Source organism: Mobula birostris, chromosome 23, assembly GCF_030028105.1.
Source record: "Mobula birostris isolate sMobBir1 chromosome 23, sMobBir1.hap1, whole genome shotgun sequence".
NCBI lineage: Eukaryota > Metazoa > Chordata > Chondrichthyes > Myliobatiformes > Myliobatidae > Mobula > Mobula birostris.
The window spans coordinates 10082439-10102117 of record NC_092392.1 but is presented as its reverse complement, the minus strand read 5'-3'; the positions used below and the strand labels follow the sequence as shown (position 1 = coordinate 10102117).

The 19679-nt window shown below is 41.2% G+C and overlaps 1 protein-coding gene across 14 annotated transcripts in view; it reads left to right on the top strand.

Annotated features, from left to right (window-relative positions):
- Positions 1-19679, top strand: part of shank3a (SH3 and multiple ankyrin repeat domains 3a) — a 1072328-nt gene that overhangs the window by 158175 nt on the left and 894474 nt on the right. The window lies entirely within an intron of this gene.

The following is a 19679-nucleotide window of genomic DNA, read 5'->3' as shown; positions in this document are numbered from 1 at the left end:
GTTATTTTCAACTACAAGGCTTCTTTATCCAGTCTGTGGTTCTTCTAGCAGCAACTAGTTTCTGCTTCAGGATATATCTTTGAGACTAGCCCATAGACAGTTCAGGTAAATCCTTGCCTGCTATATGTACACTTTGAAAGGGAGAATAAAATTACACCTGTGTGAATCCCTGCAGCATCTGGTGACCCTGTGACCTCTGTTTTGGAGGCTGTCAGACCATCCTACAAGAGAGTGAACCCTCGCAGGGCATCAGACCCTGATGGTGTACCTGGTAAGGCTCTGACAGCCTGTGTCAACCAACTAGCAGGAGTGTCCAAGGACTTCTTCAATCATTCACTGCTGCAATTGGGGGTTCATACCTGCTTCAAAAGAGCGACAATCATATCAGTCATTACCCAAGAAGAGGAGAAAGAGCTGTCTCAATGACTATCGCCCAATTTGCACTCACATCTACTGTGATAAAATACTTTCAGAGGTTGATCATGATCAGATTTAACTCCTGCCAAAGCAAGGACCTGCACGCAGCAATTTGCCTATTGCCACAATAGCTCTATGGTGGATGCAATCTCACTGGCTCTCTCTTCGGCCCTGGATCTCCTGGACAAAATCAATACTTACGTCAGGCTGCTGTTCACTCATTAAAGCTCCGCACTCAACACTATTATTCTCTCAGCATCAACAAGCTCTAAGACCTGGGCCTCTGCAGAGCGATACTTGAGTTCCTGACCGGGAGACCACAGTCTGGGCAGATCTTCCTTGCTGACAATCAACAGTGACGCATCGTAAGGATGTGTGCTTTGCCCACTCATCTAATCTTTCTACATCATGACTGTGTGGCGAGGCACAGCTCAAACACCAACAATAAACTTGCTGATGACACAACTATTGTTGGCAGAATTTCAGATGGTGATGAGGTGTAAAGGAGTAAGACAGATCAGAGGGTTGAGTGGTGACGCAAAGCAACCTTGCACTCAACATCAGTAAGACCAAGGAACTGATTGTGGACTTCAGGAAGGGGAAGCTAAGGGAACACACTCCACTCCTCATTGAGGGATCAGTAGTGGAGAGGGTGAGCAGTTCAAGTTCCTGGGCGTCAGCGTCTCTGAGGATCTATCCTGGGCCCAACATATTGATGCAGTTACAAAGAAGGCATGGCATAGGCTATATGTCATTAGGAGTTCGAGGAGACATAGTATGTCACCAAATACTCTCATAAATTTCTACAGGTGTATAAGTGGAGAACATTCTAACTGGTTGCATCACCATTTGATATGGAGGGGCCACTGCATAGAATTAGAAAAAGGTACAGAGAGTTGTAAACTCCGTCAGCTCCATCAGGGGCACTAGCCTCCCTAGTATTGAGGACATCTTCAAAATGCAATACCTCAAAAAAGGCACATCGATCAATAAGGACCCCATCACCTAGAGCATATCCTCTTCTCACTACTACAGTCAAGGAGGAGGTACAGGAGACTGAAGACATGCACCCAATGTCCAAAATAGAACCTTGGGACAGGGAAGCATAGTAATGCACATAAGGAAGCTCTGAGCAGCCTCTGTCTGACTATGCTGGCTAAGTAACCACAGGCTATTCTAACCCTTTTGAATGTAAAAGTTCCTGAAGGGGAATCACATCAGCAATGATGCTGTCGGTTTTGGTCCACCCAGAATATATTAGAATTCTGTGGTGAAAGGAAAGAATAGACGCAAATGGTCTTTTTCACGACCATTTGCCAAAATGTTTTTCACTAAAACTTCAGGAGGCACTTAGCTTTTCTCTGTGCGGTAGTGAGAAAGGCAATTCCCGTGCAATCCTTCCAGCACGCTCAGAGCCTCGTTATTGGCTCAAGGATGTGCTGGTGGGCGGGAAGGGACTGTCACTGCCTCCTACTATGGGCCCCTTTACAGAGAAGGTGCAGAGGTGTGTGAGTGCCTGTATAAGTTCATAGACAGGTGTTTGCAAATAAAGGACTTTATATGGCTTGCTGGACTGTTGGACATGCCAGGTTTCTTAAGATTATCATAGCCAGGGGATGAGAGGGAGAGGGGGAGGTGGTAATGGGGACAAGCTCCCACTACTTATTAAATGCTGCCAATGGCATTCATCTCAAATAACCTCTGATAACCAAGTCCAGCACCTGGCCTTCAAGTGCAGCTCAGCAACTAAGCCTGCTGGAACAATTTATACTGACAGGAGAAAAGGGATAAAGACGGGTTACTGGCACCTTAAAACCAGTCACTCTGGACTGATGGGGTTTATCAGGCAGCTTGTCTAGGAAAAAGAAAACTCTGATCTCAAACCTCTTGCTCCGCGGCTATACCCACTCTTACGGCGTTGGGAGTAAACCCAAAGGGAAAAGTCCAGAGCTGCAGTCCATAAGGCAGTCCTACAATACGTTCAACAATGACTCTCAGCCCGCTGGAACCAAACTGTGTCGGCCCTTTGGATTCATCAGCTGTGTGAAGAGGAGGAGCCTTCTGCATGGGCACCAGCTTGCTCTCCATATGGTACTGCCCTGACATATCACATAAACAGCTGAGACACCACATCCATATTTGACCCCAACCAACAGAGGATATGCCAACACATTTTTAGTTTCCATTTTTTCCATGTTACACAATATTATAACACATTTTCCAGTGAGCATGATAATTTTAAAGCGTACAGAAATTGGGGCCCCAGTAAGGTTGAAGGATTTGGAGGAAAATTGTGTCTCTGTGCAGCTTGGGGACCAAGATGCCAGTCAGTTTTAGGATAACACTGTGTCTCAGTGCAGATTGAAAACCAAGATACCAGTCAGTTCAGAATCAGAAACAGAATCCGAATCCGTTATTATCGCCAAGTCTGTGGACACATACAGGGAACTTGATGCTGGTTTCCCTGAGCTCTAGTTTTAGAATAACATGGGAACCAGGACCCCACTGACTTTAAAGGATTTGTGGGAACTGGGACCCATGGAACTTGAGCCCCGATGATTTCCGGGGAGTGTGGGAAATGGGGTCCTGGTGAGTTTTGTTTGGGTGGCACTTGTAGAACTCAGACTACAGATAGTATAGAACAGTCCAGCACAGAAACAGGTCTTTTGCCCCAGAATGACTCTGCCAAACATAATGCCAACCTAAACAAAACTAAACCTATCTGCCAATGCATAATCCATATCCCTCCATTCCCTGCCTTTCTAAATGTTGTTTGAATACCACTGTCGTGTTGCTTCCACTACCACTGCTGACAGCACAGTCCAGGTGTCTCACACTCACGCTTTGTAAAAAAAACTTATTCTGCAATTTCCTTTGAACTCACCCACTTAAACATGGCAAAGCACCCCAGTGCAATTCTCAGAAGCTTTATCTCACAATATTTTATGTCACAATTTGTTCAGTTCCTCCACTTGTCAATGCAACCTCATTTTTCCCTTCTGATTGCCAACATTGACAAGAAGATATAATAGTACTCATAGCAGAATTCTGGAGAAATGGATTCTGACTCCATTGAAGAGACATTTAGGTGACATCCATCAACAGCAAACATGATTCTTTGAGCCAGAGAATTTCATGGAGAAACCCACTAATGCTTTCATTGTACGACCGTGCTTTGCTAACTGCCGACCAGTTAGAAAGATTAAAAAAATGCTGCAGGAGCTGGGTATTCACAGAGCAGATGTTCTCAGTCCAATGTACAGTGTCATTATTTTTATCCATGGCTGCTTGAATCAGGACTGTGAGCAGCTGATTCCCGTCAAGTCAGCGTTTTATACCTTTCAGAACTAATTTTGTTTTTTAAGTAGAATCTATTCTGCCTAATTTCTGTTTCCATATTGTTTCCTACCCCAGAGACAGCGTATATGCCTTTTTTCTGCATCTCTTTAAGTGTTGTCCTTCTGCCTTGATAACTCCTGTCAAGTCTCATACCCCCTTCGGTACTTCTGCAAACAGCTATTCCTCAACTGATGAGTGCTGGCAAGATATTTAGTTCTCGGGAAGGTTGTCCACAGAGTGTATCACCTTCATCCAATGTTCATAGACATATGCAGCAGCTTACAACTCCAATAACCACAACCCACTCCCACCCACCCACTCATCACCACAGCTACAAATTCAGTAACAGTCAGACTCAATACATAGTCAGGTCCAGTTTGGTGATAGATTCAGGTTCAATTGAAGTTGGATAGGTTCATGGATGAGAAGGGTATGGAGGTCTATGGACCAGGTGCAAATAGATGGGACTAGTCAAATGATTGGATCGGTATGGACTGGATGGGCTGATGTTGTTGTACTTTATGACTATGACTCTAAATGTGGTCACTGTTTTCAATGGGTCCAATATCTTTTCTGCCACTACCTTTAAAGCTACTAGATACAGGCTTTTGAATCCTCGTGATTTGTCTGCATTTAGACCTGTGAATTTCTCTCATGCGTTATTCCATCATATTGACATTTTTGCAAAAGATCCTCCCCATTATTGAAAACTAGCCCTTCTATTACAGAGCATAGAACTATACAGCATATCACAGGAACTTTGGACCACGATATTGTGCCAAGTTAATTAAATCAGTGACATCCCTTCCTCACAGACTGGCAATTTCCCTCTATTCTCTGAAAAACTATGTGCCTGTCTAAGAGTTTATTGAAATTTCTTATGCGATCTGCTTTTACCATCATCCCTGGCAGCGCATCCAACATCCTTACCTTGCCGTGTAAAACGACTTGCTTCACACATCTCCTTTGAATTTTCCCTGTCTCACCTAAAATATATGCTGTCTAGTACTAGATAATTTAATCCTGAGAAAAAGATATTAGCTGCCTACTATATGTCTGCTTCACATGATTTATAAATTTTTACCAAATCACCCCTCAGCCTCTGTTCCTCAAGAGAAAACAGCCCAATCTCCATTTGGCCTCTGCCACTCAGCAGGAAACAGCCCAATCTCCGTTCGGCCTCCGCCACACAAGAGGGAGAACAGCCCCATCGACCATTCTGTGTTACTCAAGGTATCTGGACTAAATGGGCTCCTGATGAACTGCACTGTTCCGTGCTTCTATAAACTATCTTTGAAGAGTTTATGAGAGAGGTTTCTTTCTTGCTTCTGGATCCTGTATTTTTTTAAACAGTGTCCCAGAAGAATTTAGAAGCACTAGTGAGAAAATGCACTTAGAAGCAAACAAGTGTTTGTGTGGATGATAGACCTGTCTTGTTTTAAAAATGTTCGACTGAATATTCATCATGGCCCCTAGTAATTTTGGCCACTGATGCTTTTGCTTTCATTCAGATATTTATGTGAAGACCAACAGAACATAGAAAGGGCCTTCAGCCCACAATATGGTGCCAAACTAATGAAACTAGGAATTAAACATTCAACTAAATTAATCTCATTTACCTGCACAATATCCAACACTGGTGGTGTCATAGGTAAAGTTCAAAGTACATTTATGTCACCAGATGCTATCCTGAGATATCAGAATCAGAATCGGAATCAGGTTTATAATCACCAGCATGTGATGTGAAATTTATTAACTTAGCAGCAGCAGTTCAATGCAATACATAATATAGAAGAATGAATGAATAAATAAATAAATAAATGAATGAATGAATGAATGAATGAATGAATGGATTAAAAATCGTGCAAAAACAGACATACTATACATTTACAAAGTGAGGTAGTGTCCAAGGGTTCAAAGTCCATTTAGGAATCAGATGGCAGAGGGGACGAAGCTGTTCCTGAATTGCTGAGTGTGTGCCTTCAGGCTTCTGTACCTCCTACCTGATGGTAACTGAGAAAAGAGCATGCCCTGGATGCTGGAGGTCCTTAGTAATGGATGCTGCCTTTCTGAGACATCGCTCCTTGAAGATGTCCTGGGTACTTTGTAGGCTAGTACCCAAGATGGAGCCGACTAATTTGACAACCCTCTGCAGCTTCTTTCGGTCCTGTGCAGTAGGCACCCCCCCCCCCGACCAAATACCGGACAGTGATGCAGCCTGTGATGGTTCAGGAGCATATGACATTGGAGCTGTGCTTGCCAAACAGCCACAGGTACAACTATGTCAATGGTCAGCGAGGAGGAGATGTCACCTCATGGCCTGATATTTGCTATAATCTCTGACAGTACACTTACTTAGGTCTTTGGATGTATGAGGAGGTTCAAAGAAGGTTCACGAAAATGACTCTGGGATTGAAAGCTCATCATGTGAGGAATGTTTGATGGCTCTAGGCCTGTACTCACTGGAATTCAGAAGAATGAGGGGTGACCTAATTAAATCTTATCGAGTGGTAAAAGGCATTGATAGAGTGGATGTGGAGAGGATGTTTCCAGTGGTGGGAGAGTCTAAGACCAGAGGACACAGCCTCAGAACAGAGGGGTGTCCATTTAGTATGGAGATGAGCAGGAATTTCTTGAGCCAGACAGTGGTGAATGTGCAGAATTCATTGCCACAGGCAGCTGTGGAGGCCAAGTCATTGGTTATATTTAAGGCAGAGGTTGATAGATTCTGGATTAGCCAGGGTATAAAGGGATACGGGGAGAAGGCAGGAGATTGAGGCTGAGAGGAAAATGGATCAGCCATGATGAAATGGCAGAGCAGACTCAATGGGTCCAATGGCCTAATTCTGCTCCTATATCTTATAATCTAATGAGTCTGTTTCTCTACCCGAGTTTAGGTCTTATGATATCCTTATCCTTTTACACATTTGTTCTGAACATTCCCAGTGGCTGAATACCAATGAGTTGGTGATTAATGCAAAATGGAAGAGATCTGGTAAGAATCACACAGAAGATGAGGATAATTGTATTTTATGAAGCAATTTGGTATGATCCGAAATAAATTGCCTGGATGGCTCGTGGAACCAGATTGAATAATAACTTTTGAGAAAGAATTTGACATGTAATTAAAAAGGGAAAATAATATGAAAATTGTAGGGAAAAGCAGAGAAATGTGACTAATTGGCTAATTGTTTCAATAACCCGAGACAAGCGTGATAGTAAATTGACTCTTTTTGTGATATATACATTTTTATACTTTTCTTCTCTGCTGAGTTAGCTGATTTAAGAAAAAAAGCATTAGAGATGCCAAATCCATGATTATCGGCAGGGAAAATTCTTTCACCGCTCCTGATACTGATCATTACCTCATGGCCCAATTTAGGAAGAAGTCCAGTTGTGTTGTATGATCAAAGAGTTAATGTGTCCTTGATGTTCCACACTGTCCAGCAAACAGATCCAGATGAAATAATGGGTGTGAGCTTCCTCTGGAATCATGAGAACTCATGAATGAATAAGCAGCTGGAGAATGCAAGGACAGAGGAAGACTGTGGATAAGAGAAAGGAAAAAGCACATACATCATTCTAAATTTCTATTCTTTCCTTTGGTTTTATTCAAAACGCAAGCCTAGAAAGCTAAAAATGAAGACTTGAATCAATACAGTGCTTTTTATAACCTCGGGATACCAGCTTAGTCACTGATTAATGTAATAGCCCAAGACACCAGAAGTACATCTTAGGAGTAGTACTATAGATATTCTCACAGTTATATCTCAACCAAGAAAGTACCCCTGAAAATTCATCACCCGCTCAGTATTGTAGGTAATTTGAAATACTAATAGTATGTGAAGTGTTTTTAGATGTTAAACGGTTCAAGAATAGAAAAATTTGTCATCTTGAGATAGTTTCAAGGGGTAATGTGGACTAATGTTCCTTTGATATAAGCCAGGCTGCACTTTATAAGAAATGTAGTTATTGTGTTGTTTACATTTCTTGTCTTAGGTCTTAGCTGTTGTGAGAAGGTGATGTTGATAGTTGCTTTTCCATTTGAACCGCTACCATAAATTTAGTGAACATACTCACACAAGCTGTTCTTGTTGAGGTTTGACGCAATTGTGTATTTAGCCAGACAAATTCAGACAGCATAATGATGTGGAACTCATGTTAGAGGTGCAGATCTAGTAAAGATGACGGGGTTCCTTTGATATGATTCAAACTGTTAACCTTTATGATACAACATCAGAATTGAATTGAACTGACTTTATTTCTTACATCCTCCACATACATGAGGAGTAGAAATCCTTACGTTATGTCTCTATCTGAATGTGCAATGTGCAAATTATAGTCATTTGTAATAAATAGGATGTACAGTAAGATGTACAACAGAACAGTCTATATAACTTAGAAATACAATTGTGTCAGTGTAAATTAATCAGGCTGATGGCCTGGTGGAAGAAGCTGTCCCGGAGCCTTTTGGTGCTGGTTTTAATGCTGTAGTACCGTTTCCCAGATGGCAAAATAAAATCAAGAGGTTCCGAATAGGTGAGAGAAGTTTCGTTGTGCGTACTGATTAATCAGGAGAACAGCTTAGTAAGTCTCTGAGTCTGTTCTTTCCGAGCATGTTCCCCCCTATTTGAATACTGTTGATATACCTTTATTGTACTTGCAGGAGCAAGCAGAACAGATATTGTTTGTTTATTCAATCATTTTGCCATGTCTTTGCACTAAAGATGTTGATTTAATTGATATCTCTGCTTTTCTCCTTCATCATATCAAACGGTCCTGCCCTCATCTCATCCTGCATTTGGTATTACAAGGCTAGTGTTAATCAGATTAATTTTACAATATTCATCAAATTTTGATAATCATTTTCAGAGACATTTCAGATTTAATTTACAAAAGTTCTGCAAGCCTCAGTCCTTTATTAGCACAACCTGCTCCAAGGACAAATAGTAGCGATACCCACGGACAAGTAGCAAGTGATTCTACCCTTAACCTTTGGGTTTAACTGTTAGTTTTGCTAAGTCCTACTTCTCCTTATTCCATTCTACAACAACACAACAGTTGTGTTGCTCCCTCTTACTAATATGAGCTCTTAATTTACAGATTTCTTTTTTACTTAATTCAAAATTTCAAGCTAGTATGGTAGCATTTCTCCTTGGATTTGGATTATTATTCCTCAATGAGAGTTGTTACTCTCATCCAGCATTAATAAGGATGTGGACAGAGAGTACTTTTAATGTAACATTAATGCAGTTTGCTGAGTATCGTCCCAGCTAACATCATTCAATGCATCTGATCTGTGTATAGCAGATCCTAGTGCAGGCCAAAGCAATAGATCAATTGTACTTAGTTCAAATGCAGCGTTGTTTAATATGTGCGTGTGTGAGAACAGATGCTTGTATGTATACGTAGGATTGTGAGTTATATCTGCACTTCCCTTTGGTGCTTGAATAGGCAAGGTGCTAGTGATTAAAGGAAACCTTGTTATCCTGAATATCAGTTACAATTCCTTGACTCTCTCCATCAATATTGGCATTTGGCATCTTGGTAAAATCCTTGTGAAGATTTATTATTATACTCAGATATTGAGGCAAATAGAAAATTCTCAGACATTACTCTCTAGAAATTTAGGTCATTCCCTTTTCTGTAATGCTAGTAGTTGCCCACAATTTATACTTAGTGTGGCTGTTACCAGCTTTGCTGGCTCTTCTGGTCCAAGTGAACAATACATAATCAATAAAATAAAAGGGGTAGCCTATTGAGCCCCTCAGGTCCTTCCCATCATGTAATATGATCATGTCTGGTCTATACTGGCTTTAATTCTTCTCCATAATTGTCAATTCCTCAGACTTTCAGATATATCCACCACCTTCATGGACAGAGAATTCCGGAGATTCACTACCTTTCAGAGAAAATATTTCTATGCACTCCAGTTTTAAATAATCAGCCCCTTGTTTGTAGCTATGTCTCCCCTCCCCCTGTTCATGATTTTCCAATTTGTGAATTTTCAGCTTTAGACATGGAACAGGCTTTCAAATGGATAAATATTCTGTGTAGTGTATCCAATCTCAGTGTGCTGTCATGGCATTACTTGGCAGAAGTTAATTTGATTCCCTCCCTTTACCTCCCCAAAACAGCTCTGACATCTTCTGAATTGTGTGTTGCTTCATCCAAAAGCAAAAACACAGCACCCTGTCACGGATCAGCTCTCTTAGATCATACTCTGAAGTCTTTTGGACTTCATGGTCCTACACCTAGCCTAGAGTCAGTGTGTATTAACTAGGTTGACTGGTTTTGTTCCTGCTATATGTTGAATCAACAAAATCAGCCTTTGCTTTTGATAATTTGGTTTCAGCCAATATTATTGTTTCTGATCATAACTATTCCGAAAATCCTGCTGCAAATCTGTGCAAATATGAGAGAGAATTCAAGGTTCTGTATGCATGATGTGATCCTTACTGTTTAACATATCACTCAAGGCTCACTGTGATACAGTCACGACATTGGTGTATGAATGGGGTTGGGCAATGACTATTGTTCATAGGGTCAATCCTCCAGAGAAGTTATATCTTTGAGAAAAAATGTATAAGCAAACTGTGAATTGAAAATCCTGCAATCCTGCTACAGTATAAGACCAAGGCAAAGGAGGATCACTGTCTTCAGCTTTCAGTGAATCTTCCATCCCCTCCCCCTCCTCTGCCCAGAATACAGCAGGGACACTTCAAGCAGACTTCACAGACTTACATACTTCAATGGAAAAATGCCTGAGCTTTCCTATCTGTTCATCTGCCTTTTTAATGAGTATGTTGAAAAACCATTTTTCTCTTTTTTCTCTCTCTGCACCAAACTCTCTGCTTAATCTTTTTCAATTGAGTAATTGGAGGTTTTGGAATACAAATCTGTGCAAGAAAATCAACGTTTGACAAAGTGAGTTTGTGATAATTACTGAGATTTTTTTCTGCTTTGCTCATGGGGGTACTGCAGTATCTTAAGGGAGTGATTTCACAAAGACTTCATAACCTCTGGGGTAGAAATCTAACTGCGCCAGTTTTCTGCTCTCCAACAGAGGTCTGGTCTAATTTATATCATTGAAAATGCTGGTAGCAGCCCAAGATTCATCCCAGTGATAGAAAGGTATGACAATTGGGAGAGTACTGGGGTTGGAGCAGATAGGTGGATATAGATACAGTAACTGTGGTATTCGTTCCTTTCTTCCTGACTGTATTGTAATATGGTATTTAATGTTAAATGATCATATAAACCGAGTTGGGTATATCTGCAGCCTTTACACATTATGAGTTAATTTCACAAAGGTTATTCAGTATCATCCAGGACCCCAGCTTTTGCATGAGCAAAAGCACACACAGCATGCCCATATAAAATCCAATAACATCTACCTTTAGCAGTATGGGTACCTTCCTTAAACAAGGATACCTTCTGTCATTAAGATGAGGTGCCCACTGATGACTTGGATCTTGAAGGAACTGAATATATTAAACCCAGGTAAGCTTTGATTTAATGACAGGTGGAGAAACAAATAACAAAGGGGGTGCAATGAAATCTAAAATGGATACAGATATGTTAATAAGAATGTAAACACTTGGGAGATAATGTGGGAAAATATGAGGTTATTCATTTGATAGAAAGAATCGAAAAGCTGAATAGAATGGCCTGTGTAGAGTGACCCTGAAACACATATCATAGTCATAGTCATACTTTATTGATCCCGGGGGAAATTGGTTTTTGTTACAGTTGCACCATAAATAGTTAAATAGTAATATGTAAATTATGCCAGGAAGTAAGTCCAGGACCAGCCTATTGGCTCAGGGTGTCTGATCCTCCAAGGGAGGAGTTGTAAAGTTTGATGGCCACAGGCAGGAATGACTTCCTATGATGCTCTGTGTTGCATCTCGGTGGAATGAGCCTCTGGCTGAATGTACTCCTGTGCCCAACCAGTACATTATGTAGTGGATGGGAGACATTGTCCAAGATGGCATGCAACTTGGACAGCATTCTCTTTTCAGACACCACCGTCAGAGAGTCCAATTCCATCCCCACAACATCACTGGCCTTACGAATGAGTTTGTTGATTCTGTTGGTGTCTGCTACCCTCAGCCTGCTGCCCCAGCACACAACAGCAAACATGATCGCACTGGCCACCACAGACTCCTAGAACATCCTCAGCATCGTCCGGCAGATGTTAAAGGACCTCAGTCTCCTCAGGAAATAGAGACCGCTCTGACCTTTCTTGTAGACAGCCTCAGTGTTCTTTGACCAGTCCAGTTTATTGCCAATTCATATCCCCAGGTATTTGTAATCCTCCACCATGTCCACACTGACCCCCTGGATGGAAACAGGGGTCTTTATTGCAAAAGAGATGATATATGTAAGCACAGAAATTTTACCACAGCTGTACAGAACAGCTTTAGTCTTATTTGATACCTTCATTGGAGAAATTCAGATGATTCCTCAGATAAAGTTGATACCACTCCACACCCATGACTGTGTGGCCAGTCACAGCTCAAATGCCATCTATAAATTTAATGACGACGCAACTACTGTTGGCAGAGTTTCAGATGGTAACGCAAGGGCATAGAAGAGTCAGCTAGTTGAGTGGTGTCGCAGCAACAACCCTGCACTCAGAATCAGTAAGACCCAAGAACTGATTGTGGACTTTGGTAAGGGTAAGATGAAGGAACAGACACCAGTTTTCATAGAGGGATCCGAAGTGGAAAGAGTGAGCAATTTCAAGTTCCTGAGAGTCTATATCTCTGAGGATCTATCCTGAACCCAACATATCAATACAGTTACAAAATAGGCATGACAGCAGATTTACTTCATTGGAAGTTTGACAAGGTTTATTATGTCACCAAAGAGACTCACAGATTTCTACAGATGAACTAAGGACAGCATTCTAATTGGCTGCATCCCCCTCTAGAATGGGTGTGGGGGTGGTAGTGGCTACTGCACAGGATCAAAATAAGCTGCAGGGAGTTGTAACAGTCAGCTCCATCATGGGCACTAGCCTCCATAGTAACCAGGACATCTTCAAGGGCTGATGCCTCAAAAAGGCGGTGCCCATCATTAAGGACCCCCATCACCCAGGTCATGCCTTGTTCTCATTGCCACCATCAAGAAGGAGGTACAGGATCCTGAAGACAGACACTCAACTATTCTGGAACAGCTTCTTTCGCTCTACCATCCAATTTCTGAATGGACATTGAAAGCATGAACACTACCTGACTACTTTTTCATTTCTATTTTTGCACTACTTAATGTAACTATTATATATAAAAATATATATATTTACCATAATTCATGTTTTTTCTATTATTATGTATTGAATTGTACAGCTGCCACAAAGACAACAAATTTCATGATATATGCCGATAATATCAAATCTGTTTCTGCTTCTGATTCTGGTAACTTATATTCATTAGAATTTAGAAGAATGAGAGGTAAACTTCTTGAAACAAATGATATTCTAGCTGTCACATGCGCTGTCTCATTCACTCCACACTATTTTTACGGGGAGTCTTCAATAGCTGTTTAGCCTCCAATTACAGGGTGGACGCAGGCAGTATGTATTTTTCTTATGGGTCAATCTATAGCTGGGGGGGGATGCGACATAGTTTCAGAAAAAGGAGCTGCAGATTTAAGCTGTAGCAAAGAGGAAATTTACTGTAAGGAATGTAATTCATTGGAATTTCCTTTCTCACGAGCCATGGATACCAAATCAATGCATTTAACACCCAAAATATACAAATTTGCACTTAGCAAGATAGGAGTCAAGGGTTCTGGGAAACAGTCAGGGAAGTGGAGCCAAGATTAGAACAGCCTTAATCTTATTGAAAAGCAGAACTTGTGCCATAAATGCGTAATCTTACGTTTTTGTTTCCACTTCCTATCAGATAATGCTGTCACCTCATTTCAAGGTGAGGTGCCACCTAGTGTCTGATGTCAAAGCTGTAATGCCACTTGAGTCATGGTGTGTTTTGAAGGACTCATTTAAAATGAAGTTACTGATCTGGAGAGAAATGGATACGTAAATGATGGAGCAGGGTCAAAGATGGTTTTGCCTGCTTCTATCCATTTCTGCCCTTGCTTAAGTAAACACTGTATGCTTTTTAATATAATTGTGTGTTAGGTTGCCTCTGTGCACTAGTTTGTCAAATGGACACAAGTATCAGTGATAAGTTTTGAAATGGCAGCAAAATTTACTCACTTGATATGTGAATTGGCACATGAATATTTACTGCATTCATTTCTGGTCACCTCACTGCAGGAAGGATGTGGAAACTATAGAAAGGGTGCAGAGGAGATTGACAAGGATGTTGCCTGGATTGGCGGGCATACCTTATGAGAATAGGTTGAGTGTACTTGGCCTCTTCTCCTTGGAGTGACGGAGGATGAGAGGTGACCTGATAGAGGTGTATAAGATAATGACGGGCTTTGATCATGTGGATAGTCAGAGGCTTTTTCCCAGGACTGAAATGGCTAATACGAGGGGGCATAGTTTTAAGGTGCTTGGAAATAGGTACAGAGGAGATGTCAGGTAAGTTTTTCACACAGAGAGTGGTGGTGCGTGGAATGCACTGCCGGTGACAGTGGTGGAAGCGGATACAACAGGATCTTTTAAGAGCCTCTTAGATAGGTACCTGGAGCTTAGAAAAATAGAAGGCTATGCACTAGGGAAATTCTAGGCAGTCTCTAGAGTAAGTTACATGATTAGCACAACATTGTGGGCCAAAGGGCCTGTAATGTGCTGTAAATTTCTGTGTTCTAGAAATGGAAATCTCCAGGACAATAATTTTATTATTTCTGCTGTGTAATCTGACTCTATGTTCCCTTTCATTTGAATTGCACAATGAACGTTAATAATGTTAAAATTAAAGTTGTTTTAAAAAAGTCTTCAATTCTACTCTGCATGTATATCTTTCAAGCCTGTACTAAACTAGTCTATAGCATCTCAGTAAGCTCAGGCCTGGTTAGTACTTGAATGGGAATGCCAGGTATGGTAGGCTTGGGGCAGTGCAGTGGCCTAGCAGTCAGTGTAATGCTAATACAGCACCAGCAACGTGGATTCAGTTCCCATCACTGTCTGTAAGGAATTTGCACATTCTCCCCGTGACTGAACATGAGTCATCCAGTTTCCTCCGGCAATCCAAAAATGTGCAGATGAGTAGGTTAACTGGTCACTGGGTGTAATTGGGCACTGCAGGCTTATCAGCTAGAAGGGTCTGTTAGTGTGTTGTATCTTTAAATCCGTAAAAAGTATGTTCTCTATTTGACTGCTCCACCTCCTTTCTCATCATTCCTGCCCTTTTGAAACATATTGTCTCTTCCCTTCAATTATGTCTCCTTGTTGTTAGTATTGAGTTGTAGAAATAATCCTGTGCTGGATTTGCGTCAATGTGGCTTTTTTTTGTGGGAAGTTGTTTGTTTGTGTAACAGCCAGAAAGAGTGAGAAAAGTAGTTAGTAACCAGGTCTTTGTGAGCTGTGACTCCCAACCAAGCAGATGTCTATTCTGTGACTATCTTCTTATCATTGCGTCTACTTTATGTTTAAATGTCACGAAGAACGTGAGTAATCTTCGTTTATTTAGTGATCCTTTTTCAATATGTGGAGACTGATGCAGAGCTGTATCATTGATAATCTTGAATTTTGTACTCAGGATTTCCTGTTGTTTGAAATATTTGCCACAGAGACATCATAGGGAGTATCTTCAGATTCTGGTGCTTTGCAATTGACAATTAAACATATGGTAACAATGCTAAAGTGCTGAATTTACAACAAGACCCTTTCATCTACCACTCTTGTTCTTTCTGTCCTTTTACTCTGCCCCCTCCCCCAGCTGCCTATCACCTCCCTCATGGTTCTGCCTCCTTCTACTACCCATTGTGTTTTCCCCTATTCTTTCTTCACCTTTCCTGCTTATCACCTCCCTGCCTCCCCTCCCCCACCCATTTATCTTTCCCCGTACTGGTTTTTCACCCGGAACCTACCAGCCTTCTCCTTCCCACCCTCCCCCACCTTCTTTATAGGGCCTCTGCCCCTTCCCTCTACAGTCCTGATGAAGGGTTCCAGCCCGAAACGTCAACCGATCTTTTCCACGGATGCTGCCTGACCTGCTGAGTTCCTCCAGCGTGTTGTGAATGTTGCTTTGACCCCAGCACCCGCAGATTATTTTGTGTTTATTTTCAAAAATACATCCATGTTTTTAAAGCCTCTAAAGTCTCATTTTCAATATTTGTATAATGTCCTCATTCCCATTCTTGTAAACTCATCATTTGGACTCCTCTAATTCCGCTGTTTTACACACACACCCTATTTCCTTCAGTTCAACACAGCTGCTACTAGGATCTTCTGTTCTGAAATTCCCTTCCCTTCCCACCCACTCCCCAACTGCCACACTACACTGCATCCAACTTTAAGATGGATTTTAAACTCTGTCTTTTGACCAAGTTTTTGGTCATTCAACCAAGTATCTCCATAGGTGTGTCACTACTAAATTTTGTTTGGTTCTTTTGCAAAGAACCTTGAGGCAATTCATTAAAATTCTTGGCAGTATAAATGTTGTGTTGTTGTTAATGGTCAGAAACTCAGATTGAAGGTGAGCAATCATTGAAGGATCAGTGGCCTTCCATCTCATAGACCACATAATTACAAACAGTCCAATGGAGATGAATAGGATAAGAGAAAAGAAAAAAAAATAAAGGTAGGATATTGAGAGGACAAGAATTGTAAACACCTATTTATGAAGAACATGGAGGAAATGGCAAATTCCCTCCATCTGAACATGATAGATTCTAATAGAAATAGTAACTTTTATTCAAATTGAAGGGAGTTTGCTCACTCAGAAATTAATGGGATATGGAATACCTGGGTAAATAGAGTTGTGATGCCACTGTGATCTAAGTACTTGGTGAAAAGATCTGAAGGGTAGATCTGCTACTTTTATTTTCATGTTCCCATTGTACGTATGAATAACAGAGAGAAATTTAATACTCGGTCTCTGTCCAGTGGTTAAGCTGTTGAGCACTGATATCTTCAACATCCACCCCAATTCATACTTCCTTTTTTCATGCATTGACTTTGAGAGAACAAGTCCTGATGGTCCCATTATGACTGCCGAATCTGGATAGTATTCCTGAAGACTTGGTCACAACACACCTTGCTTCTACTTCTACACTCAGCCTTTACCATAAGACCACAAGATATAGGCGCATAATTAGGCCATTTGGCCCATCGAGTCTGCTCCATCATTCAATCATGGCTGATCTTTTTAACCCTCCTCAGCCGTACTCCCCAGCCTTCTCCCTGTAACCTTTGATGCCGTGTCTAATCAAGAACATATCAATCTCTGCCTTAAATACACCCAACGATCTGACCTCCACAGCATACTGTAGTAACAAATTCCGCAAATTCACTACCCTCTGGCGAAAGAAATTTCTCCACATTTCTGTCTTAAGCAGATGTTCCTCTGTCCTGAGGCTGTGCTCTCTTGTCCTAGACTCCCCCACCATGGGAAATATCCTTACCACAACTACTCTGTCCAGGTCTTTCAACATTCAAAGTGAGGCCTCAACAGTACCTTACAAAGCCTCAGCATCACATCCCTGCTCTCGTATTCTGGACTTCTTGAAATGAATGCAAGCATTGAATTTCCCTTCCTCAACCTGCAAGTTAACCTTCAGGGTGTTCTGCACAATGATTCCCAAGTCCTCTTGCATCTCATTTCTTTGGCTTTTCTCCTCATTTAGAAAATAGCCCACACATTTATTTCTACTACCAAAGTACACGACCATGCATTTTCCAACATTATATTTCATTTGCCACTTTCTTGTCCATTCTCCTAATCTGTCAAGGTCCACGCTACCTGTTCCCTCATCACTACTTGCTCCTCCATCAGTCTTCATACACCTGAAAACTTGGCAACAAAGCCCTCTATTCCATCATCTAAATCATTTATATACATCATAAAAAGAAGCAGTCCCAACATCGGCACCCACGGAACACCACTAGTCTCTGGCAGCCAACCAGAAAATGATCCTTTTATTCTCACTTGCTGCATCCTATCAATCTGTCAAAGCTCTAACCATGCTAGTAACTTCCCTATAATACCATGGCCTCTTAATTTGAGAAGCAGACTCATGTGCGACACCTTGTCAAAGGCCTTCTAGAAGTCCAAATATACAACATCCAGTGCATCTCCTTTATCTATCCTACTTGTAATCTCCTCAAAGAATTCCAAGAGGTTTGTCAGGCAGGATTTTCCTTTTGGGAAACCATGCTGACTTTGTTCTGTCTTGTCCTGTGTCACCAAGTACTCCATCACCTCATCCTTAACAATTAACTCTAATATCTTCCCAACCGCTGAGGTCAGGCTAACTGGTCTATAATTTCCTTTCTGTTGCCTTCCTCCGTTCTTAAAGAGTGGAGTGACATTTGCAGTTTTCCAGTCCTCTGGCACCATGCCAGAGTCCAATGATATTTGAATTACTAATACTCTAACAATCTCTACTGCTACCCATTTCTGAACCCTAGGGTGCAGTTCATCTTGTCCGGTTGATTTATGTACCCTTAGGTCTTTCAACTTTTTGAGCACCTTCTCCTTTGTAATAGTAACTGCACCCACTTCTCTTCCCTCACACCGTTCGACATCTGGCACTCTGCTAGTGTCTTCCACAGAGAAGACTGATGCAAAATACTCATTGAGTTCATCAGCCATCTCCTTGTCCCCATTATTATTTCTCCAGCATCATTTCTAGTGGTCCTATATCCACTCTCATCTCCCTTTTATTTTTTACATTCTTGAAAAGTCTTTTACTTTGCACTTTGATATAGTTTGTCATCTTGCTTTCATATTTCATTTTTCTTCCCCCAATGATTCTTTTAGTTGATCTCCGTAGGTTTTTTAAAGTTTTCCGATCCTCTATCTTCCTACTAATTTTTGCTTTGTTGTATGCCCTCTCTTGTTTTCACATTAGCTTTGACTTCTCTTGTCACCCGCAGTTGTACTATTTTGCCATTAGAGTATTTCTTCATTTTTGGAATACATCTATTCTACACCATCCTCGTCATCCCCAGAGACTCATGCCATTGCTGCTCTGCTGTCATCCCTGCCAGCGTACTCCTTCCAATTTACTTTGGCCAACTCCTCTCTCATACCACTGTAATTGCCTTTACTCTACTGAAATACTGCTATGTCAGACTTTACTTTCTCCCTATCAAATTTCAAGTTAAACTCAAATATATTGTGATCACTGTCTCCTAAGGGTTCTTTTACCTTAAGCTCCCTAATCACCTCCGGTTCATTACATAACACCCAATCCAGTATAACTGATCCCCTAGTAGGATCAATGCAAAACCTCCAAAAAGGCATCTTGTAGGCAACGAACTCACTCCCTTGCGATCCATTACCCACCTGATTTTTGTAATCGGCCTGTATGTTAAAATTTCCTGTGACTATCATAACATTGCCCTTTTGATACATCTTTTCTATTTCCTGTTGTAATCTGTGGTCCACATTCCAGCTACTTCTGGGAGGTCTGTGTATACAGTGCCAAGGAAAAGTATTCACTGCCCTTGGAAGTTTTAATTTTTTTTGTTCTACAACTTTGAATCACAATGGATTTGATTTGGCTTTTTCGACACGGATTTACAGAAAAAGGCTGTACAGAGTGATTAAAATTAATTACAAATATAAAACACCAAGTCATTAATTGCCAAAGATTTTACCTCCTTCAAGTCAGTATATAGTACTGCCTTGAGTCTGTGTGGATAGGTGTCAATCAATTTTGCACATCTAGGACCTGCAATTTTTCCCCATTCTTCTTGACAAAACTGCTAAATCTCTGTCAGATTGCAGGGGGATCATGAGTGAACAGTCCTTTTCAAGTCTAGCCACAATTCTCAATTG